This window comes from Rhinatrema bivittatum, chromosome 2 (assembly GCF_901001135.1).
Source record: "Rhinatrema bivittatum chromosome 2, aRhiBiv1.1, whole genome shotgun sequence".
Taxonomy (NCBI): domain Eukaryota; kingdom Metazoa; phylum Chordata; class Amphibia; order Gymnophiona; family Rhinatrematidae; genus Rhinatrema; species Rhinatrema bivittatum.
Genome location: NC_042616.1, coordinates 641,305,512 through 641,327,700, shown reverse-complemented (window position 1 = coordinate 641,327,700; position 22,189 = coordinate 641,305,512). Strand labels below are relative to the sequence as shown.

Here is a 22,189-nt window from a genome sequence, read left to right as displayed (position 1 = left end):
TGCAAAAAGAATACAAATATTGCAGGGTATTCACTATTCAGTTAACAGTTATGATACTGCTGGCTACCTGACCAAAGCACTTACCAAGGTCAACGCTTGACTGTCTAATTAAGAAGACAGGGTGGGGGGTTACAGCGTGCACCAGAACCTGAGCATTAAAACTGGAAAGAGATTTTCAGGAGGGGTGGGTGGGGGTGAAGAGCAACTGGACAGTCCAAAATTGACTGCCTGAACATCTCATACTTATCACCCTAATGAACAGCTTCAACTGAACCATTATGGTGGATGACCAAAGTGCATGAAAAGCATTCAAGGGAATAGCATGAGGGAAAGGCTTAATTTTCTCTCAATAAAGCAGGCCAAATTCAATGTTTCCCAACTTAAAAAAGAGAAGGGAAAGGAAAGTGATAGGTTTTCTTTTTTTAAGACATGAATACAGCCAGAAAGTGCTAAGTGGGTCAAAAAAATGTGTATAGTTATTTGTTTCCCTTCCAGTTCTGAGAAGATTTTAATGATAATTGCCACACATTTTGAGGTCAACTGGAAAGTAACTGTGGCTAATACCTGTTTGGGAGTATCTGCAATGGCAGTATCTTCCCTAAGAGCTGGGCTCTTAGGGAAGATACTGCCATTGCAGAAAGACTAAATGAATTCTTTGCTTCCGTGTTTACTAATGAGGATGTTGGGGAGATACCAGTTCCGGAGATGGTTTTCAGGGGTGATGAGTCAGATGAACTGAACGAAATCACTGTCAACCTGGAAGATGTAGTAGGTCAGATTGACAAACTAAAGAGTAGCAAGTCACCTGGACCAGATGGTATGCATCCTAGGGTACTAAAGGAACTCACAAATGAAATTTCTGACCTATTAGTTAAAATTTGTAACCTATCATTAAAATCATCCATTGTACCTGAAGACTGGAGGGTGGCCAATGTAACCCCAATATTTTAAAAAGGCTCTTGGGGCGATCCGGGTAACTATAGACCAGTGAGCCTAACTTCAGTGCCGGGAAAAATAGTGGAAACTATCCTCAAGATCAAAATTGTAGAGCATATAGAAAGACATGATTTAATGGAACACAGTCAACACGGATTTACCCAAGGGAAGTCTTGCCTAACAAACCTGCTTCATATTTTTGAAGAGGTTAATAAACATGTGGATAAAGGTGAACCGGTAGATGTAGTGTATTTGGATTTTCAGAAGGCGTTTGACAAAGTCCCTCATGAGAGGCTTCTGTGAAAACTAAAAAGTCATGGGATAGGAGGCGATGTCCTTTCGTGGATTACAAACTGGTTAAAAGACAGGAAACAGAGAGTAGGACTAAATGGTCAATTTTCTCAGTGGAAAAGGGTAAACAGTGGAGTGCCTCAGGGATCTGTACTTGGACCGGTGCTTTTCAATATATATATAAATGATCTGGAAAGGAATACGACGAGTGACGTTATCAAATTTACGGATGATACAAAATTATTCAGAGTAGTTAAATCACAAGCAGACTGTGATACATTACAGGAGGACCTTGCAAGTCTGGAAGACTGGGCATCCAAATGGCAGATGAAATTTAATGTGGACAAGTGCAAGGTTTTGCATATAGGGAAAAATAACCCTTGCTGTAGTTACACGATGTTAGGTTCCATACTAGGAGCTACCACCCAAGAAAGAGATCTAGGCGTCATAGTAGATAATACATTGAAATCGTCGGCTCAGTGTGCTGCAGCAGTCAAAAAAGCAAATAGAATGTTAGGAATTATTAGGAAGGGAATGGTTAATAAAACGGAAAATGTTATAATGCCTCTGTATCGCTCCATGGTGAGACCACACCTTGAATACTGTGTACAATTCTGGTCGCTGTATCTCAAAAAAGATATAGTTGCAATGGAGAAGGTACAGAGAAGGGCAACCAAAATGATAAAGGGGATGGAACAGCTCCCCTATGAGGAAAGGCTGAAGAGGTTAGGGCTTTTCAGCTTGGAGAAAAGACGGCTGAGGGGGATATGATAGAGGTCTTTAAGATCATGAGAGGTCTTGAACGAGTAGATGTGAATCGGTTATTTACACTTTCGAATAATAGAAGGACTAGGGGGCATTCCATGAAGTTAGCAAGTAGCACATTTAAGATTAGTCGCAGAAAATTCTTTTTCACTCAACGCATAATAAAGCTCTGGAATTTGTTGCCAGAGGATGTGGTTAGTGCAGTTAGTGTAGCTGGGTTCAAAAAAGGTTTGGATAAGTTCTTGGAAGAGAAGTCCATTAACTGCTATTAATCAAGTTTACTTAGGGAATAGCCACTGCTATTAATTGCATCAGTAGCATGGGATCTTCTAGGTGTTTGGGTAATTGCCAGGTTCTTGTGGCCTGGTTTGGCCTCTGTTGGAAACAGGATGCTGGGCTTGATGGACCCTTGGTCTGATCCAGCATGGCAATTTCTTATGTTCTTATGAGTAGCACTAATGTTCTATGAGCTCTTAATCATTCTGGAACCTTTTTTTATTTTTATTTTTGCTAGGAGCTATCTGCCTTTAAACCCTGTTTTTAAGCCTAGAGACTCCTGACATATAAGCATGTGGGAGACGTCTAGGGGTTGTGACACAAGAAAATTAAAATAGCCGTGCGGCCAGTCTAGGCCACAGGTACCTGGCAGATCCCTTAAAGCAGTCTAATTTCTCTTGCTCACTCTCAGGGATAGCAATAGCTATCTTTAATTTATCTGGCTAATAATGAGTTATAGACTCTTCCTTCAGGAACTTGTCCAAATCTTTTTAAACCCTGCTGTTCTAGTCTCCTTGATTACATCCTCTGGAAACATATTCCACAGCTTGATAATGCACCGAGTGAAAAAGAACTTTATAATCTGCTGATTGTTAATTTCATGGAGGGTCTCCTTGTTTTAGTATTATTTGCAAGGGTAAATAGCCGTCCTTTATGTACCCATTCTATCCCATAGAAGATTTTATTCTTCTATCCTGTCCCCTTAAAACATCTCTTTTCCAAGCTGAAGAGCTTTAGCCTACTTAGCCTCTCATCTTAGGAAAGATGTTCCACCCCCTTTATCATTTTTGATGCCCTCCTTTGCATCTTTTCTAGTTTTGTTCTCTTGAGATGAGGCAACAAGAACTGCACATAATACTCAAAGTGCAGTTGCACTATGGCACGATACAGAGACAATATGATATTTAGCGTTTTATTTTCTATTCCTTTCAGATCATTCCTAACATTCTGTTTGCTTCTTTGACATATTTTTGCTGTGATGAATAATGCAGCAGGTAATCAAAGAGTCGGAACCCATTTTGCTGTACTCCTGATTTTCCAGTATGGAGAGTTTCAGTCTAATTTCCTGTTCCCGTGTTTGCGGCATGCTGCAACAATCACTAGGAGACTTATTCATGCCATCATCTGAGAGGTTTTCCTGTTTTGTTTTATTTTTTTCTGAGAACTTTCACTAGATACTCTATATAAAGAACCGAGTGAAGAGGTGAATTGAGTTGAGGAGAAAAAAAAAAGATTGTGCTTGTGCTCAGGGTGATTGGGACTTCAGCCCTTGAAATCCCTTAACTGTTGCTGAGAGTTTGGTTTTCCTCATTGGTATATTTTCCTCTACAGATAAGTTTGAGAAAGACATCTTGCAGCTGCTATTGCTTATTTACAATTGGATGTATTGACTTTACTGTGAATTACATGTAGACTTTGTAAATAGTTATATTCCTATAAATAAAAACAGATATACTTGGAATTACTAACATTGTTCTCAGTCTGAATTGTTCTCCTGGGACTGGACCTCTGGGTCCATAAAAATGTCCGGTGGTTTCCCCCTACATGTAGGTCTAAGTCTGTGCCAAAAAAAGGAGCCATTCCACCCCAGAGGGTCTAGTCAGTCCTCACTGAAGGTTATGCCTCAGCTGGTCCACTACACTGTTAGTTCAGCCATGACTAACCAAGAACTCAGTAACCCAGGCAGGGATTAGAACTTACCTACCCAACTAAGGGTCAAATATGCTATCCTGAATTTGAATAATGACTTACTGGGAGCCTGAACTGTGGTGAATAGAGTATGAGTGTATAATTTGTGCACAATGTGGGATTTTAACCTGGCTTTTGTCCTTGAAACAGAATTTATTATCTGCTCCATTAAAATATGTATAAGATACATTATTCCTTTTCAGACGTGTTTCAGGGCTTTGCCAGTGACTAAATATTTATCCATTATACTTTTTCTAGCAATGGGCAGCAATAGGAGAGCATTTTGATAGTCGGAATTCTTGCTACATTTTGGTGGGAAAGTCTTCAGTGGAGTATAAAAGCCCTTGGAGCATGCTCGGTGATTTATTGGGTTAGGAGCTGAGGAGAAGGAGGGCAACTGGAGAGTAGAGAGCTGGAGATTTCCCCAGGATCTCAAGCATTCAAAGAATAGTAACATAGCAATGACAACAGAAAAAGACCAAATGGTCCATCCAATCTGCCCAGTAAGCTTCTTTTAAACTTAAACTCAGAAATTCCCTATACTTTATCCAAAGTTTGATCATTCCCTTGTTGGTTACCACCAGATATATAGTAAATACACTGATATATTTAAAGGACCCTAATTGTACGGAATCCTACACCCATAGCAACCTAAAACTTAACTAGGAACTGAACAAATTTTAAGATGAAGGCAGCAGTCCAGCAGCAAGAGGGGGACACCCAGTCTTTTGCATTGAGTGTCACATGTATGATTTTTTTTACCCGCCAGTGAGAAGTTGTACATGCGCATGCGATGCAAAGAGCTTCTGTCTCTCAGAGAATGAGTTTGATCTCTAGAGGCTAGAGTGGCAGACCTGGAGGAGCTGAGACAGACAGAGAGGTATATAGATGAGAGCTTCAGGGACATAGTAGCTGTTGCGTCCGTCGGTCTCAGATGGCTTTGACCCTTGTGCCTCACCTTTTTCTCTGCTCTCCCTGCTAGCCTTGGGAAGCTGGCCACTGCCACGTCTGCAAGCCGCTCTCTCCGGCGTCCCCGGAACAGCTATGGCGTTGCCTTCCGCTATGTTCCTCCCAAGGGCCTCCTAGGGTGCGCGCGCACGTGCTACCACGTCTTTATTCCAGCTATGGCATGAACCTCAGGGGCATCCCCCTCGAGTGATGTCACAATATCCAGGTATTTAGCCTTCACTTGTTTGCTAGCTCGTTGAGTTAGCAAGGATTGGATTCATCCGATCTACGCTGCTCTGCCACTTCTGTGCTGCCGCTGGAAGCTCTCTCTCTCTGCCCTTTGGGGTAACTCTAACCTGAGTACCCGCTCCTCAGGGGCCCTTCCTTTTCTTTCAGGTGACTTACTGTGATCAGGTACTCGCTCCTCAAGGATCTGCTCTCCCTGCCTTGGTGCCTGGAACCATCTACTTGTGCCTGGTGGAAACCTTCAACATTACAGCTACCATCTAGTGGGTAATCTAATTCTCAGTCTGTCTCATCTACAGCTTTGCCATGCTGGGGAACCTACACCGGAACCTCCCTATATCACCTTGGTGAGACGGGTCCCCTCTACTTCAGGACCTGCTCACTACTGCCACCTCTGGTGTCTTACATCTACTGTATAATAAAAGACAATTCAGTGTTTGTGTGTCCTGAGTCTAGCCAAGTTCTGTGGCTCCCCACGGGGCTCTTCCCCGTGGGCGTGGTCATCATCCACAGTACCCAAGAATCCATTCAAACACCTCAAAACCATAACAGATTGCTAACTCCATGGATTCAACTCGGCTCACCGCATTGCAGGCCATTCCAGGCTTGGCCCAGCAAATCTCTGAACAACAGAATGCACTGGAGAGTTTGACTGCTGCATTTAATCAGCTGCACGCACAGATAAATTCATCAACCACCACTGGTAAAGAAGTTACACCACCTGAAGTGACAGTCAAGATAATTGTACCTCTATCTGCTCCAACACGCTTCTCAGGGGAAGTGTCAAGATGTAGAGGGTTTATCAACCAATGTTGCATGCACTTTTCTCTGCAACCTGATCATTTCCCTACAGCATATGCCAAGACCACCTACATCTTGTCTTATATGGATGGAAGAGCTTGGGCCTCTTCACTGTGGAAGCGCGAAGATCCTATCCTACATGACCTTGCAGGGTTCCTTGAACTGTTCAGATCAGTTTTTGATGACCCTGCCTGGCACACCATTGCAGGATCTTCATTGGTTGAATTGAAGCAAGGTAATAAACCTTTATCAGACTCCGCCATTGAATTCAAGACACTGACGTCTGAATTACATTGGGACCCTAAATGCCTGACAACCTTCTTTTTCGAAGGACTGAATTCTCATTTGAAAGACAAGCTGGCAGCTCATGAGATGCCTGAGACCTTGGCTGAACTCATGAAGTTGGCAACCAGGATTGATCGCCGGCTTCATGACAAGGTACAAGATGCCAAGCCGCCCAATAGAGTCCTTCAGGGTGAGACTCGAATTAAGTCTACTCCCAGGCCTGTTCCCTCAGGTCCAGTTGCTGGCGAAGAAGAACCAATGCAATTAGGCCACAGTCACCTGACGTCAAAAGAGAGAAGAACATGGAAGAGGTTGGGACTATGCATGTATTGTGGACAAGTTGGCCACACTGTACAAACATGCCCTATATGTCCGGGAAACTGGCAGACCTGTCCTGTGGGAGGACTCTTCTTAGGTTTAACTGCACCCTCTTCTCCACTCTCTCTTCCTGTATCCTTAATCTGCGGACCTTTAGAACACCAGACTCTTGCCCTAGTGGATTCAGGGGCAGGAGGCAACTTTATTTTGAAACAATTACTGGAGCACTTGCAGACGACTCCACTACTCCTATCTTCAATTCATGCGGAGCCTTTACCAGGCATAGTAACCCAGCTCACCGAACCAGTGAGTTTACGGACCGGTGATCTTCTCCTTCTTTGTACTAGAGAAGGCCATGCACCCTATAGTACTGGGGCTACCGTGCCTGCAACAGCATATGCCTCAATTCAATTGGGCCACTCTGAAGCTTTCACGTTGAGGTCCAGAATGCCAGGATAAATGTCTGATGGAGGTCTCTCCTATACCCTGCATGCCAACTACCCCATTGATGCCTGGGTTGCCGCCTCAGTATGCATCTTTTCAAGATGTGTTTTCCAAAGAAGCTGCAGACATACTTCCTCCACACAGATCCTACAACTGCGCCATCAATTTGAAGCCTAACACTGAACCACCCAAAGGAAGAGTTTACCCTCTCTCTATGGTAGAAAACAAGGCTATGTCTGAATACATACAGGAAAATCTTCAGAAAGGTTTCATATGACCCGCCAAGTCTCCTGCCGGCGCAGGCTTCTTCTTTGTGGGGAAGAAGGATGGAACATTGCGTCCATGCATTGACTACAGAGGTCTAAATGAGATCTCATCTTGGAGCTATTTGACAGACTACAGGGAGCCAAGATATTCTCCAAGCTTGATCTCAAGGGAGCCTACAACCTAGTTCGCATTCACTCTGGCAATGAATGGAAGACAGCCTTCAATACCCAGGATGGGAACTTTAAGTATCTAGTGATGTCCTTCGGCCTGTGCAATGCCCCGGCTGTCTTCCAAAACATGATGAATGACATCCTGCATGATCTACTCTATAAATGTGTCATTGTGTACTTGGATGACATCTTGATCTTTTCCCAAGACATGAATACTCATCTGGAAGATGTCAAAAGGGTGTTGCAGAGACTCCGCGAGAGCTGCTTATATGCCAAGTTGTCAAAATGTGAGTTCCACAAGGAATCAGTGGCTTTCTCAGGGTACATTGTTTCCAATCAAGGCTTTCAGATGGACCCACAAAAGCTGAAGAGCATTCAGAAATGGACACAACCCACAGGTCTCAAAGCTCTTAGACATTTTCTGGGATTTACTAACTATTACAGAACTTTCATCAAGAAATGCTGTTACTGCAGCATCCACCTGAGGTGTCTTAAAGAATTTCTCCCTTTCTTGCAGAGGATACAGGCCTTCCATGATTTTGAAATTCTTTAGAGCCAGCTCCGGAATGTCCCACTCTGCTGCCATCATATCTTGAATGGCCAAGTGCAGCACAAATGCTTTGGCTGGCTTCTTAATCCCTGTACGAATTGGGTTATCCTTGGGTCTATCCTCTTTTAGCTGCCTCTCCTCCAACTGCAACTCCTTAAGAGACTTTAGAAATGAGAGCACTCATTTCTTGCTGTCTGAATAGCCTAATCGCTGAGTCATCTGTCTGCAAATGCTGTTCACTGTCTTCCAGCTCCTCCTCGTCCAATTTCCCAGTGGAAAAGATTTCTTCCCTTAAAGGGATGGGTTCATGGCACTGAGGAGACATTCCTCCTTCTGGTTCCTATTGTGTTCTTTTCCTGCAGGGCCTTTGTCTCATGACCCTGGGGCCTGGGGCAGATGACTCTGCTACTCTTTAATTCCAAATAAGAATTGTGTATCTTCTTTATGAAGTATGCTGAAACTTTTGAGCTCCTGGAACCTTCCCACTCCGGTGACCTTTGCTCTTCCTGCCTTGGTTCCCATATCGAGGACGGCCTATGCAGGTCTGATACCCCCAGAAGCCTTTGTGCGGCAGTAGTGAGAGGGGCTGGGACCCGGGACTATGACGAGAATGCTTCCCTTCCTCTTGGGGACTTCGCTGCTTCTTTTCCCTGTTGCAGGTTTTGAAAAAAGAACCTGAATACTAGGTGTGTGCCGCACCGCCCGCACTTCCTCCCCTTCTCCAAACCTGGTCTCCGGGGAGGGAAAATCTGGGCCAAATCCTCCGTCATGGCTACTCCACGTGCTGGAAAATCCCAAGGCCAACACTTGGATTGCCCTGGGGGCAGGGAAGAGCAGACACTGCCGGCTGTCCCTAAATACGAACCCCGACTTGGCCCTGGCCTTTCAGGGAGGAACACTACCTACTTTCTGGATGGTTAGACTCCTAGGCTGTGTCTTCTCTCTTTTTTTTTTTTTCTTTCGTCAGATCTTCTGCCTACCCTTTGCTGGAGGCAAAGGACTACTGAAGCCTCCGACGACAGGACCACATTCTATAGAGAGGCATCTTGAAGGCAAAAAGATTGGTCCCCTGCCTCCCTCTGTTGGTAGGAGGAAATCCCCATTGGTCTGGACTGGTCTTGCAGGATGTGAAGGAACTGGGTTTAGCAGTTTGCCCCAGATTCCGTGTGGTTTTTGTCCAGTATACTGGATTTCCTGAAGCTGTCATGTATGCTGCTGATTAGCAAAAGCTAAGAAATGCCACTTTGAAAAGATGTGGGAGAGTATGTTACTGCTGATTTTAAGGGCTTGAGGCACAGTGAGAACACGAGAGTAAACTCTGTGATAAGCAAGGCCTGTGAGGATCCTGCAGCAAGGGTTAGAAAATTCTACAGAACAGTTCTGTAGATTCTGCAGCACATTACATAAATGTGCATATGCTTTACTTTCCTCAGTATGCTCAAAATATCCAGTTTTACTTAATATTTAAAAAAATATTATTTAAAGCCAACCTGTTAGCCCATGACATTTAATTCTTGTTTAGTTTACATCAACTGGGAAAAAACAGTTTATACAAACTATGAATGCAAGTTAAAAGACAAGAAACAGAGAATAGGATTAAATGGTCAATTTTCTCAGTGGAAAAGGGTAAACAGCAGAGTGCCTCAGGGATCTGTACTTGGACCGGTGCTGTTCAATATATGTATAAATGATCTGGAAAGGAATACGACGAGTGAGGTTATCAAATTTGCGGATGATACAAAATTATTCAGAGTAGTTACATCACAAGCAGATTGTGATACATTACAGGAGGTCCTTGCAAGACTGGAAGATTGGGCATCCAGATGGCAGATGAAATTTAATGTGGACAAGTGCAAGGTGTTGCATATAGGGAAAATAACCCTTGCTGTAGTTACACGATGTTAGGTTCCATTTTAGGAGCTACCACCCAGGAAAAAGATCTAGGCATCATAGTGGATAATACTTTAAAATCGTCAGCTCAGTGTGCTGCAGCAGTCAATAAAGCAAACAGAATGCTAGGAATTATTAGGAAGGGAATGGTTAATAAAACGGAAAATGTCATAATGCCTCTATATCGCTCCATGGTGAGACCGCACCTGGAATACTGTGTACAATTCTGGTCGCCGCATCTCAAAAAAGATATAGTTGCGATGGAGAAGGTACAGAGAAGGGCAACCAAAATGACAAAGGGGATGGAACAGCTCCCCTATGAGGAAAGGCTGAAGAGGTTAGGGCTGTTCAGCTTGGAGAAGAGACGGCTGAGGGGGGATATGATAGAGGTGTTTAAAATCATGAGAGGTCTTGAACGAGTAGATGTGAATCGGTTATTTACACTTTCGAATAATGGAAGGACTAGGGGGCATTCCATGAAATTAGCAAGTAGCACATTTAAGACTAATCGGAGAAAATTCTTTTTCACTCAATGCACAATAAAGCTCTGGAATTTGTTGCCAGAGGATGTGGTTAGTGCAGTTAGTGTAGCTGGGTTAAAAAAAGGTTTGGATAAGTTCTTGGTGAAGTCCATTAACGGCTATTAATTAAATTTTACTTAGGGAATAACCACTGCTATTAATTGCATCAGTGGCATGGGATCTTCTTAGTGTTTGGGTAATTGCCAGGTTCTTGTGGCCTGGTTTGGCCTCTGTTGGAAACAGGATGCTGGGCTTGATGGACCCTTGGTCTGACCCAGCATGGCAATTTCTTATGTTCTTAACTACTCCTCACTAACTGTCCCGCTGACAGCTATGACCAAGAAAGGTGCCAACGTTGCCAATTGGTCTATGGAGGCAGTAACAGCATTCCAGAAATTGAAAGATGCCTTTTCAAGCAAGCCATGCCTCCGACACCCGGATCCGAAGTGGCCCTTCACCATAGAGGTTGATGCCTCTGATGTTGGCATAGGGGCTGTGTTAAGCCAATCCAGTGACTCCAAGACTTTATACCCATGCTCTTTTTTTTCTCCCATCACTTCTCGCCAGCGGAGAAGAACTACGGCATAGGGGATAAAGAATTACTGGCAATAAAGATGGCGTTTGAAGGGTGGGCCACCCTGGCTTGAAGGTGCACAACATCAGATCACAGTATTCACGGGTCACAAGAATCTGGAGTACCTCTGCCACGCTCAATGCCTAAACCATAGGCAGGCGAGATGGTCCCTGTTCTTTAACAGGTTTGACTGTGCTGAAATACCGCCCTGGAGATAGGGCATCTGCTCTGACGTTCTTATCTTGCTCATTCCTTTCTGAGGACACAACATATCATTGACCCGACTAGAGTTATCTTGTCAGCTACTCACCCTGTACCTGCGGGTAAGACCATTGTACCCAAGAATCAAAGGAAAAAGCTACTAGCATGGGCTCACGACTCTAAACTGGCTGGACACCCTGGTCAATGCAGAACCCTGGAAAAATTACTGAAGTACTACTGGTGGCCCACCATGAAGGAAGACACATTCTCCTACGTTGTTTCTTGTTCCAATTGTGCCAGACAGAAACCGCCGCCTGGACATCCTTGGGGCCTTCTCCAACCACTGCCAGTGCCAGATGAGCCCTGGACTCACATTGCTACAGACTTTGTGGTAGATTTATAACTTTTGGGATGAAATAACACCATCTGGGTAACAGTGGATCATTTCTTGAAGATGGCTCACTTCATGGACCTTCCTGGCTTGCCCTCAGCCATAGAGCTTGCAAAACTTTTCATAGCTCACATCTTTCGCCTACATGGTATGCCTAAGTACATCGTCTCTGACAGAGGAACTCAATTCACAGCCAAGTTCTGGAAGACATTGTGCAAGAAGTTTGATATCTCTCTGGACTTCACCTCATCATACCATCCGCAGTCAACGGGCAAACGGAGAGAATGAATAAGACCCTCAAACAGTTCATTCGTGCCTATGCTGGCACACATCAAAATGATTGGACTGAGCTGTTACCCTGGGCTGAATTCGCCATCAACTCTCATCCAGGAACATCCACTGGATCAACACCATTTGAAGTGGTCTATGGACGACTACCATCACCTCCTTTACCACTTCCACTTTCAGTGTCATCTCCAGAAGCTCAATCTATTGCCAAAAATATTCAACAACTTTGGACTAAAACTAAATAGATGCTTCATAAAGCAGGACAAAGAGCAAAGAAAAGCTATGATATTCATCACATCAAGGCTCAAGAATTCCAGCCTGGTGACAAAGTCTGGCTGTCTACAAAACATCTAAGACTCAAGCTACCTTCAGCTTGTTTTGCTCCTCACTTCAGCGGACCTTTCCTCATAGGGGAGCTGTTCCATCCCCTTTATCATTTTGGTTGCCCTTTTCTGTACCTTCTCCATCGCAACTATATTTTTTTTGAGATGTGGCGACCAGAATTGTACACAGTATTCAAGGTGTGGTCTCACCATGGAGCGATATAGAGGCATTATGACATTTTCCGTTCTATTAACCATTCCCTTCCTAATAATTCCTAACATTCTATTTGCTTTTTTGACTGCTGCAGCACACTGAGCTGACGATTTTAAAGTATTATCCACTATGATGCCTAGATCTTTTTCCTGGGTGGTAGCTCCTAATATGGAACCTAACATCGTGTAACTACAGCAACGGTTATTTTTCCCTATATGCAACACCTTGCACTTGTCCACATTAAATTTCATCTGCCATTTCGATGCCCAATCTTCCAGTCTTGCAAGGACCTCCTGTAATGTATCACAATCTGCTTGTGATTTAACTACTCTGAATAATTTTGTATCATCTGCAAATTTGATAACCTCACTCGTCGTATTCCTTTCCAGATCATTTATACATATATTGAACAGCACCGGTCCAAGTACAGATCCCTGAGGCACTCTGCTGTTTACCCTTTTCCACTGAGAAAATTGACCATTTAATCCTATTCTCTGTTTCCTGTCTTTTAACTTGCATTCATAGTTTGTATAAACTGTTTTTTTCCAGTTGATGTAAACTAAACAAGAATTAAATGTCATGGGCTAACAGGTTGGCTTTAAATAATATTTTTTTAAATATTAAGTAAAACTGGATATCTTGAGCATACTGAGGAAAGTAAAGCATATGCACATTTATGTAATGTGCTGCAGAATCTACAGAACTGTTCTGTAGAATTTTCTAACCCTTGCTGCAGGATCCTCACAGGCCTTGCTTATCACAGAGTTTACTCTCGTGTTCTCACTGTGCCTCAAGCCCTTAAAATCAGCAGTAACATACTCTCCCACATCTTTTCAAAGTGGCATTTCTTAGCTTTTGCTAATCAGCAGCATACACGACAGCTTCAGGAAATCCAGTATACTGGACAAAAACCACACGGAATCTGGGGCAAACTGCTAAACCCAGTTCCTTCACATCCTGCAAGACCAGTCCAGACCAATGGGGATTTCCTCCTACCAACAGAGGGAGGCAGGGGACCAATCTTTTTGCCTTCAAGATGCCTCTCTATAGAATGTGGTCCTGTCGTCTGAGGCTTCAGTAGTCCTTTGCCTCCAGCAAAGGGTAGGCAGAAGATCTGACGAAAGAAAAAAAAAAAAAGAGAGAAGACACAGCCTAGGAGTCTAACCATCCAGAAAGTCTTGCAAGGTCCTCCTGCAATGTATCATAGTCTGCTTGTGATTTAACTACTCTGAATAATTTTGTATCATCTGCAAATTTGATAACCTCACTCGTCGTATTCCTTTCCAGATCATTTATATATATATTGAAAAGCACCGGTCCAAGTACAGATCCCTGAGGCACTCCACTGTTTACCCTTTTCCACTGAGAAAACTGACCATTTAATCCTACTCTCTGTTTCCTGTCTTTTAACCAGCTTGTAATCCATGAAAGGACATCGCCTCCTATCCCATGACCTTTTAGTTTTCATAGAAGCCTCTCATGAGGGACTTTGTCAAACGCCTTCTGAAAATCCAAATACACTACATCTACTGGTTCACCTTTATCCACATGTTTATTAACCCCTTCAAAAAAATGAAGCAGATTTGTTAGGCAAGACTTCCCTTGGGTAAATCCATGTTGGCTATGTTCTATTAAATCATGTCTTTCTATAAGCTTTACAATTTTGTTCTTGAGAATAGTTTCCACTATTTTTCCTGGCACTGAAGTCAGGCTCACTGGTCTATAGTTACCTGGATCGCCCATGGAGCCTTTTTTAAATATTGGGGTTACATTGGCCACCCTCCAGTCTTCAGGTACAATGGATGATTTTAATGATAGGTTACAAATTTTAACTAATAGATCAGAAATTTAATTTTTGAGTTCCTTCAGAACCCTAGGATGCATACCATCCGGTCCAGGTGATTTGCTACTCTTTAGTTTGTCAATCTGGCCTACTACATCTTCCAGGTTCACAGTGATTTAGATCAGTTCGTCTGACTCGTCACCCCTGAAAACCATCTCCGGAACTGGTATCTCCCCAACATCCGCATTAGTAAACATGGAGGCAAAGAATTCATTTAGTCTTTCTGCAATGGCCTTATCTTCCCTAAGAGCCCCTTTAACCCTTCTGTCATCTAATAGTCCAACCGACTCCCTCACAGGTTTCTTGCTTTGGATATATTTTAAAAAGTTTTTATTATGAGTTTTTGCCTCTATGGCCAATTTCATTTCAAATTCTCTCTTCGCCTGGGCTTGAACAAGTTATTGTAAATCGGTTATTTACTCTCTCAGATAATAGAAGGACAAGGGGGCATTCTATGAAGTTAGCAGGTAACTCATTTAAAACAAATTGAAGAAAATTCTTTTTCACTCAGTGTATAGTTAAACTCTGGAATTCATTGCCAAAGGATGTGGCTTCAGCAGTTAGTGTTACTGAGTTTAAAAAAGGTTTGGATAAGTTCCTAGAGGTTAAATCCTTAACCTGCTGTTATGGAAATTAATAAGCAGTAGTAACTTGATGTATGGGTACTTGCCAGGTACATGTGATTTGGCCACTTTTGGAAATAGAATCCTGGGCTTGATGGACCCTTAGTCTGACCCAGTATGGCAATTTCTTATGTTATGTTCTTATAGTGACTAAATGTCAAGGATATTTTTCTGGGAATTTGCCTGTGACTAATAGAGGTAACTTTATGGGGAAGTGCATATCCTCCTATAAATATATTTTGCTGGGAATTTCATTCCTTCCCTCAGGAGCTCACCCATCCTGCCGTGCATCCTACCTACCCCAGAGGGTTTTGTCCTTATTTAGATAGCCTCCCAGGGGAGAAGTTGGGCACTTCATTAGTCAGGATTTATTGAAGTAATTTAAGTGGGTAATTTTTACAAGTCAAACTAATTAAATACAAAGAAATCTCCCTAAATCACTTGGCTTAAAAAAAGTGACTATTATGAAGAGTAAAGTCCAGCAGCAAGATGGGACTATCCAGTCTTTTACATCATGTGCAACATGTATGACTATCTCCCAGTTGGGGAGAAGTCATATGTGTGCAACAGACTTTCTGACACTTAACAAATGAGTAGAATCCCTGGAGGCCAGAGATGCAGATCTAGCAGACCTTAGGGAGATAGAAAGGAATAGCAATGAGGTCTACAGGAATATTTTAGAACAGTCACACCTCTCCTCTGGTAGTCCTAGTGCAGCCACTGAAGACCAAGGTCATGTTGTAGGAAAGCATCAGTCTAGCACTACAGAAAATGAAACAGTAGCAAGGATTAGCTATGCAAGTGATGCATTCTTGTGCCAATGATTAACCTCCTGTAGGAGTTGGGCAAGGTTAAGATTGCAGTGATCATTTGGTGATTTTTTTTTTTATCATGAACATCGATACCTGGGTGGCTGGTAGTTATGAAGCTTGCATGATGACTTGTGTATCTGGTACGTGGGTAACAGATCTATAGAACCTTTTTGTTTTCAGTTTTTATTTTTTTTTCCTGGGAATTTCAATATTATAAAAATCAGTGGAAAAGATTTTGTTATATAGCAAACAGGAGAGGAATCAGTGGAAAAGATTTTGTTATATAGCAAACAGGAGAGGAATCAGTGGAAATCATTTTTTCACTGGCTTTTTTTTTTTTTTTGTTATAGCATTGAAATTCTCAAGAAAAATAAAATAAAAGCTGAAAACAAAGGTCTCTCCAGATCTATCATGACACCTAGATAGAATTCTATACAATGCTGGGCAGAAAAATATTGTTATGGTACATGTTGGGCACCAATGACATAAGCAAGAACAACAGAGAGGCCCTGGAAAACAAATTTAGGCTCTAAAGAAGGAAACTGAAACCCAAAACATCAAGGGTAGCATTCTCTGACAAGCTGCCTTTTCCATGTGCAGGGCCACAAGGACAGACAGTGCTCTGGAGTCTGAAAGTGTGAATGAAACACTGGTGCAGGGAACGTTCTGGGAAAAGGGGAGTCTCTTCTGTCATGATAGCCTCCACCTTAATCATGATGGAACCAGGCTGCTGACATGAAAATCAAATGAAATAGTGCAGCTTTTAAACTGAATTGTGAGGGGAAAGTCAATAGTCAATCAAGAGGGCATGATGCAGAATTTTTGTGCTTACAGGTGTTACGAATCCATTCGAAATAATAGGTTTCCCTGAATTGGAGGATGAGAGGCATTTAAATAAAGTACCAGCTTTCAGAACCTATTCTGGGTTGCCTGAAGAAAAAATTACAGAGGGAGGAAAGGGTATAATCACCAAAACAGGGACATGCTGAAGTGGAGGCAGTGCATGCAAATATATTTCATGCATATTTATTCTGGATATCCTGAAAACCAGGCCTGTTTGTGGTGTTTGAGGACCGGAGTTGCCTACCTTTGGACTAGGGGTTATTCCCAAACTGACTTGAGAAACACTGGTCTTTGGTAGCTGTACCTCCTGCATAGCCAATTTTATTATTCAGGCTTCTTGTAGGGTATAAAATATCTCTTTACCAATACGAGAAGCCTGAATAATAATAAAGGTGAACTAAGTATAAGGTGAATAATAAAACTGGTGAGTTGGAGTGTAAGGTGATGAGTGAGAATATATACATAATAGATACCACAAAAATGTGGTTGAAAGACAACCAATGGGATACAGCAATAGGATACAAGACATACATATGTGATGAGGGGACTGACTCGGGGATGGGGTTGTCATCTATGTCAGGAGTGGCACACAATCAAGTAAGGTTATAAAGGTTACAGGCCAAAGGCTTGAATCTCCATGGACAGAAATTTCAAAAGAGAATAGGAGAAGTTTAATAGTTGGAATATACTACCATCCTCCAGATAGATAGTGGAAATAGATGAGGAAATGCATTCTGAAATCAAGCAAGCCAGCAGGAGAGAGAAATAATAATAAAGGGGTCTGTTGGGTGTTACTAACAACTCTGGGGCTACTGTTAGAGACAGAATGCTGGGCTAAATGGACCCTTATTCCAACCCAGTTTTGCCATTCTTATATAGTTAAAAATATGTAGGCAATTTCAACATGTACACTTTATACAAATTTCCAAAGAGAAACTACCATTTGACATCTGAACTACGTTTATAACGCCCACATTAACTATGTTAACAATAGCATGAACCTTTTGAACACAATGTTAAACACCGAAACTTTGTAAACCTTGAAACTTTGTAAACCGTTGTGATGGCAATAACTGAACAACGGTATATAAAACTCAATAAATAAATAAATAAATGCCAAGATCATTTCTTTTTGAAAATTAACATAAAATAGGCACAATAAAAACTCATGTATTTTACAACCGAGAGCTGTAACATAACCTGTATTTTTGAAAATGCCATATACATGTGCTATTTTCCTGTTCTGACCTAACCCCTGCGAATGGATCCATAGAATTCAGTTAAAAAGTACTTGTGCTAGAGAAACCTGCTTTAACTTTTGGCTGGGCTGAGGAGGGTGATTTTAGCTTGTTTTAATGAAACTAGAACACTCTGACAATTGCTCTCCCAATGTGCTGCCTCCTTTCTCGCTTTGCACTTCCTGGGGACTGTTGTGTCTGTGATGCTTGCTTTTTTTAGAATGGCTGCTTTTCGTTTTCGGTGTCACCATGATATGCTCCTTTTCTTGTGCCAGTGTCAGCTGGATAGAAAAGAGAATATTCTGGAGAAGGAGTTCTCCTGCCTCCCGAGGGAATGCCACCAGAGACCTGACCGTTCACCTGCAGACGACCCCTTCCATCAAATTGCAACAACAAATAAAGTGAAATTCACTTTTTTGTATAAATCTTTTTTCTGTGTTTTTTTTTTCTGATGGTTTTAGTGATGTGTGAAAATAATTGATAGGTATGAATGCAGTAATATAGTTGTTGTGTACAGTGTAGGTACATATAGAGGAAGTTTTCAAAAGGTCTTACATACTTAAAACTGGGTTTTGCATAGGTAAATGCACTTTATGCATATAAGTGGACTTTTGAAAATTGCTACAATATATACCATTGAAGTGTCAGTGGGTTTTACGTGCATAAATGAAATTTAAAAATGTAATTATTAAAAGCTGCATGGGGAAAAATTTGTAGTTGTGTGTAAAATAGCATATATGCGAGCGTATACTATTTTAGAAACCTCAACATACACACGTAAATCAGAGTCCACAAGTAAATTTGTGCGTGTAAAAAAGGAACAGGCCAGGGGCATTCCTGGATGGGGCCAACATTTACGCAAGTATCTATTTTATAAGCAATTTACGTGTGCAAGTTTGGCAGTTTACTCTCGTACAGTATATTTTACTCCTGTTCAATATCTGGATAAGTGATCGTAAACATCTTAAATGTAGATTACTGACTGGCTGGGGGTCTGGGTAAAATGGGGGGATTTAAGGCTGAAGAGCCAGGAGGGTCTGGATGACCTACAGATGGAGTGGGAGACTAATTGGTACAACTGGTAACTTCAGTGCCGTGTTCATGTTAGAAAATCTGCCGACTTACGCATGTAAAAGCCGATTTAATAGGTTTAAAATATGCATATTAAATCTTCCCGGTTATCACTTTAAAATTAGATGTAAAAATACATGGGAATGCAAGTTGTAGAAACTTATCTGCCTAAATTTCGATTTAACTGGCTAAGTAGCAGCATATCCAGACAAGTATCAGTTTATCTGGCTAAGTAGCAGCAAAGACACTATTTAGTAGGGGTGTGCATTCGGATTGACCGCATTAGTAAAACGCAACTCATTTTTTTTTTTTACTTAAAAAATTGATTCGACATAAACGATCGGATTTCCCACATATCGAACATAGATATGTTCGATATGTGGGAAATCGCGATTGTTGAGCCAAAATAAAAATATTTATTTATTTATTTATTTATTGTTTTTGTTATACCGAGTTTCATGACAGGCATCACATCAACCCGGTTTACAATTAACAAAGTGTGTAAAACATAACATAACGTAAAACAATGTTCTCAAAAAGAACCTTGAACTTTAAATATCGTGAATCAGATATAGGAATTGAGAAAGTTACAATAAATCAGGGAAATCAACTTGGAGCTGGAAAAGGGGAGAGATTGCACAGAGCAATATTAACATTTCAGTCTATTAATGTAATAGAGTAGCATAGTGAATAAATAAGAATATGTGAGAAACTGTGGCAATACCTCACTATGGAACGGAACATAAATAACCAAATGCATAAATACGACAGTGTTATGATAAAAGTTCAGCAGGTATTGATGATTGTCAATTTAAGGTTGATTGAATTGTATTTGGTCCAGTTATTGGATAAGAGTTTGTGCTATTTAATGGAGGAATTATTCAAGGCTTGGAAATGCTTTTTTGAAAAGCCAAGTTTTTAGTCTTTTCCTAAATGTTAGAGAGCATGGCTCCTGTCTCAAATCTGGTGGGATAGAGTTCCAGAGAGTTGGACCTGCTGAAGAGAAGGCTCTGAGACTCAATGATTTATGTTGGTAGGTTTTGGCCTTTGGTATTTGGAGTGACTCTTTGTAGCATTCCCTGATGGGTCTGGCGGAAGTGTATTTTTTAAGAGGTATTTGTAGGTCGAGGTGCGTGTTTTGGTTGATAGTTTTGTATATGATGTTAATGGTTTTATACATGATTCTATAGTGGATCGGTAGCCAATGGAGGTTTTTGAGGATAGGTGAAATGTGGTCCATTTTCCTGGAGTTTGTGAGGACTCTGGCTGCAGAGTTCTGGACCATTTGTAGAGGTTTGGTATAGGAAGCTGGGAGGCCTAGTAGTAATGAGTTGCAATAATCTAATTTGGAAAAGATTATTGCTTGCAAAATTGTTCTAAAGTCTTGGGCGTGAAAAAGTGGTTTAATTCTTTTCAGGATATGTAATTTGTAGAAGCAGTCCTTGGTGGTTTGGTTAATGAAATGTTTGAGGTTGAGTCGATTGTCCAGGATCTCGTTTTGGCCAGCTTGGGGGGGCCTCCTGACCCCCCCAAGCTGGCCAAAAGTTCTTTTTGGGCCGAACGAGCCGTCCGGCGCGAACGAGCCGGGAATCACGTGACGCCGCGTCACTCGACGTGCCACCGACGTCACATGCTTCTCGCCAAGGATTGCAGAAATGACGTCCTCACTCCTCGCTCGATCACCAGGGAGTTGTGGTAAGTCTGGGGGGGGGATTAAGGAGGGTGAGGGGGTTTAAATTTTTTTTTTGCACATATGTACATATACCCAACTCATTGGATTTTTTTTATGTCCATATTGGCCGCAAGTGGGACCCCCTTTCGGACATAAAAAATATGAACATAAAATTTTGCTCTGCACATCCCTACTATTTAGCTGGATAAGTCTTAAAACTGCTACTTATCTGGCTAAGTCAGAAAGTCAGATACAAATAAAGAGTGCTGCTTATCTGGCTATGAGATTTGGCCAGATAAGTCGCATTTTTAAGACTTATCTGGCCAAGTAACAGCTTTGCCACTTTTCCTGAGTGGTGACTCCTAATGTGCAAGCTTGCATTATGTAGCTATAATTTGGGTTACTCTTCTCTTACAGGTAGATTTTAAAACAGCCCCATACATGCGCATGTGGGCCATGTGCAAGCTTTAAGAAGCCAAGAAGAACGCGCATACATACCTGCGCACGTGTCAAAAGATGAGGCAGAAAAGGGGCAGGGCAGGGGTGTTCCAGGGAGGGGCCAAGACTTACATGCATAACCCCTGAATTTTGCAAGGCTGAACATGGCAGCGCACACCATGTTACCTGCATAACTTTACTATTGGAACTCATGAGGTGCAAGTCTGGAAACTTTCAGTTGTGGATGGGGGGGCGGGGGGGGGGCGGGAAAGAGAGAGAAAAGAGAGACAATCTGGCACTCTATATATCTCCCATGTAAGAGAGGTACTTTCAACTCAGGATGGGTTGGGTTGTTTTTTTTTTTGTGGGGGGGGGGGGAGGGTGGACGGTATTACATTGTTCTGCCTAGGGTCTGTAGACCCTTGTCACACCATAGCTTGGGATCTATTTATTTAATGTGTGGGTATTTGCCAGGTATTTGTGACTTGTATTGGCCACTGTTAGATACAGGATACTGGGCTTGATGGACCCCATGGTCTGACCCAGTATGGCATAACTTATGTTCTTATGGATCCCATGACTTTTTAAATTTTCTAAGAAGTCTCTGATGAGAGATTTTTGTCAGATGCTTTCTGGAAATCCAGATACACTATATCAACTGGTTCACCTTTATCCATGTTTGTTTATGTCCTCAAAAAATTGTAGCAAATTTGTGAGGCAAGACTTCCCTTCGCTCAATCCATGTTGGCTTTGTCCCATTAAACTATGCCTATTTATATGTTCAGCAATGTTATTCTTTATGATATTTTCTACCATTTTGCCTGGCAAAGACATCAGGCTCACTGGTCTGTAATTACCTGGATCACCTTGATCCCTTTTTAAAAATTGGCGCTACATTGGCAAACCTCCAATCTTCAGGTACTATAGATAATTGTGAAGGAGTGAGCCTTCACCACCAGAATTGCAGCCCACTAGAATGAAGGAGGAGAAGCTGTCAATCCAAGGTAGTAACAGACATCACAGGTTGCAAGGGATTGCAAGGCGGAGGAAAAAGTAGTGTCTCTGCAGAGAGGGAGTCAATTCACTGGATAGGCCCTCCCCAACCAAGTGAGACGCCTTGGAATGTCCAGAGGCAGAAAAGGGGCCGGTTCCCCTGGGAGAAATCAGGGCAAGAGCCAGAAGGATCCGCCCAGGGAGGGAGGAGCTAATAAGGGGCCCTGAGAGATGAAGAGGAGGAGATGGTATTCATTCCTGCAGGAGA

The 22,189-nt window shown here is 42.1% G+C and overlaps 1 long non-coding RNA gene across 1 annotated transcript in view; it reads left to right on the top strand.

Annotated features, from left to right (window-relative positions):
- LOC115085378 overlaps window positions 1-18,153 on the top strand; it is a 36,658-nt gene extending 18,505 nt beyond the window's left edge. Inside the window, exon 3 of the long non-coding RNA XR_003854816.1 lies at window positions 18,023-18,153. This is a non-coding gene — a long non-coding RNA (uncharacterized LOC115085378). The remainder of the gene's footprint in view (window positions 1-18,022) is intronic.
- Window positions 18,154-22,189: the final 4,036 nt, after the last annotated feature.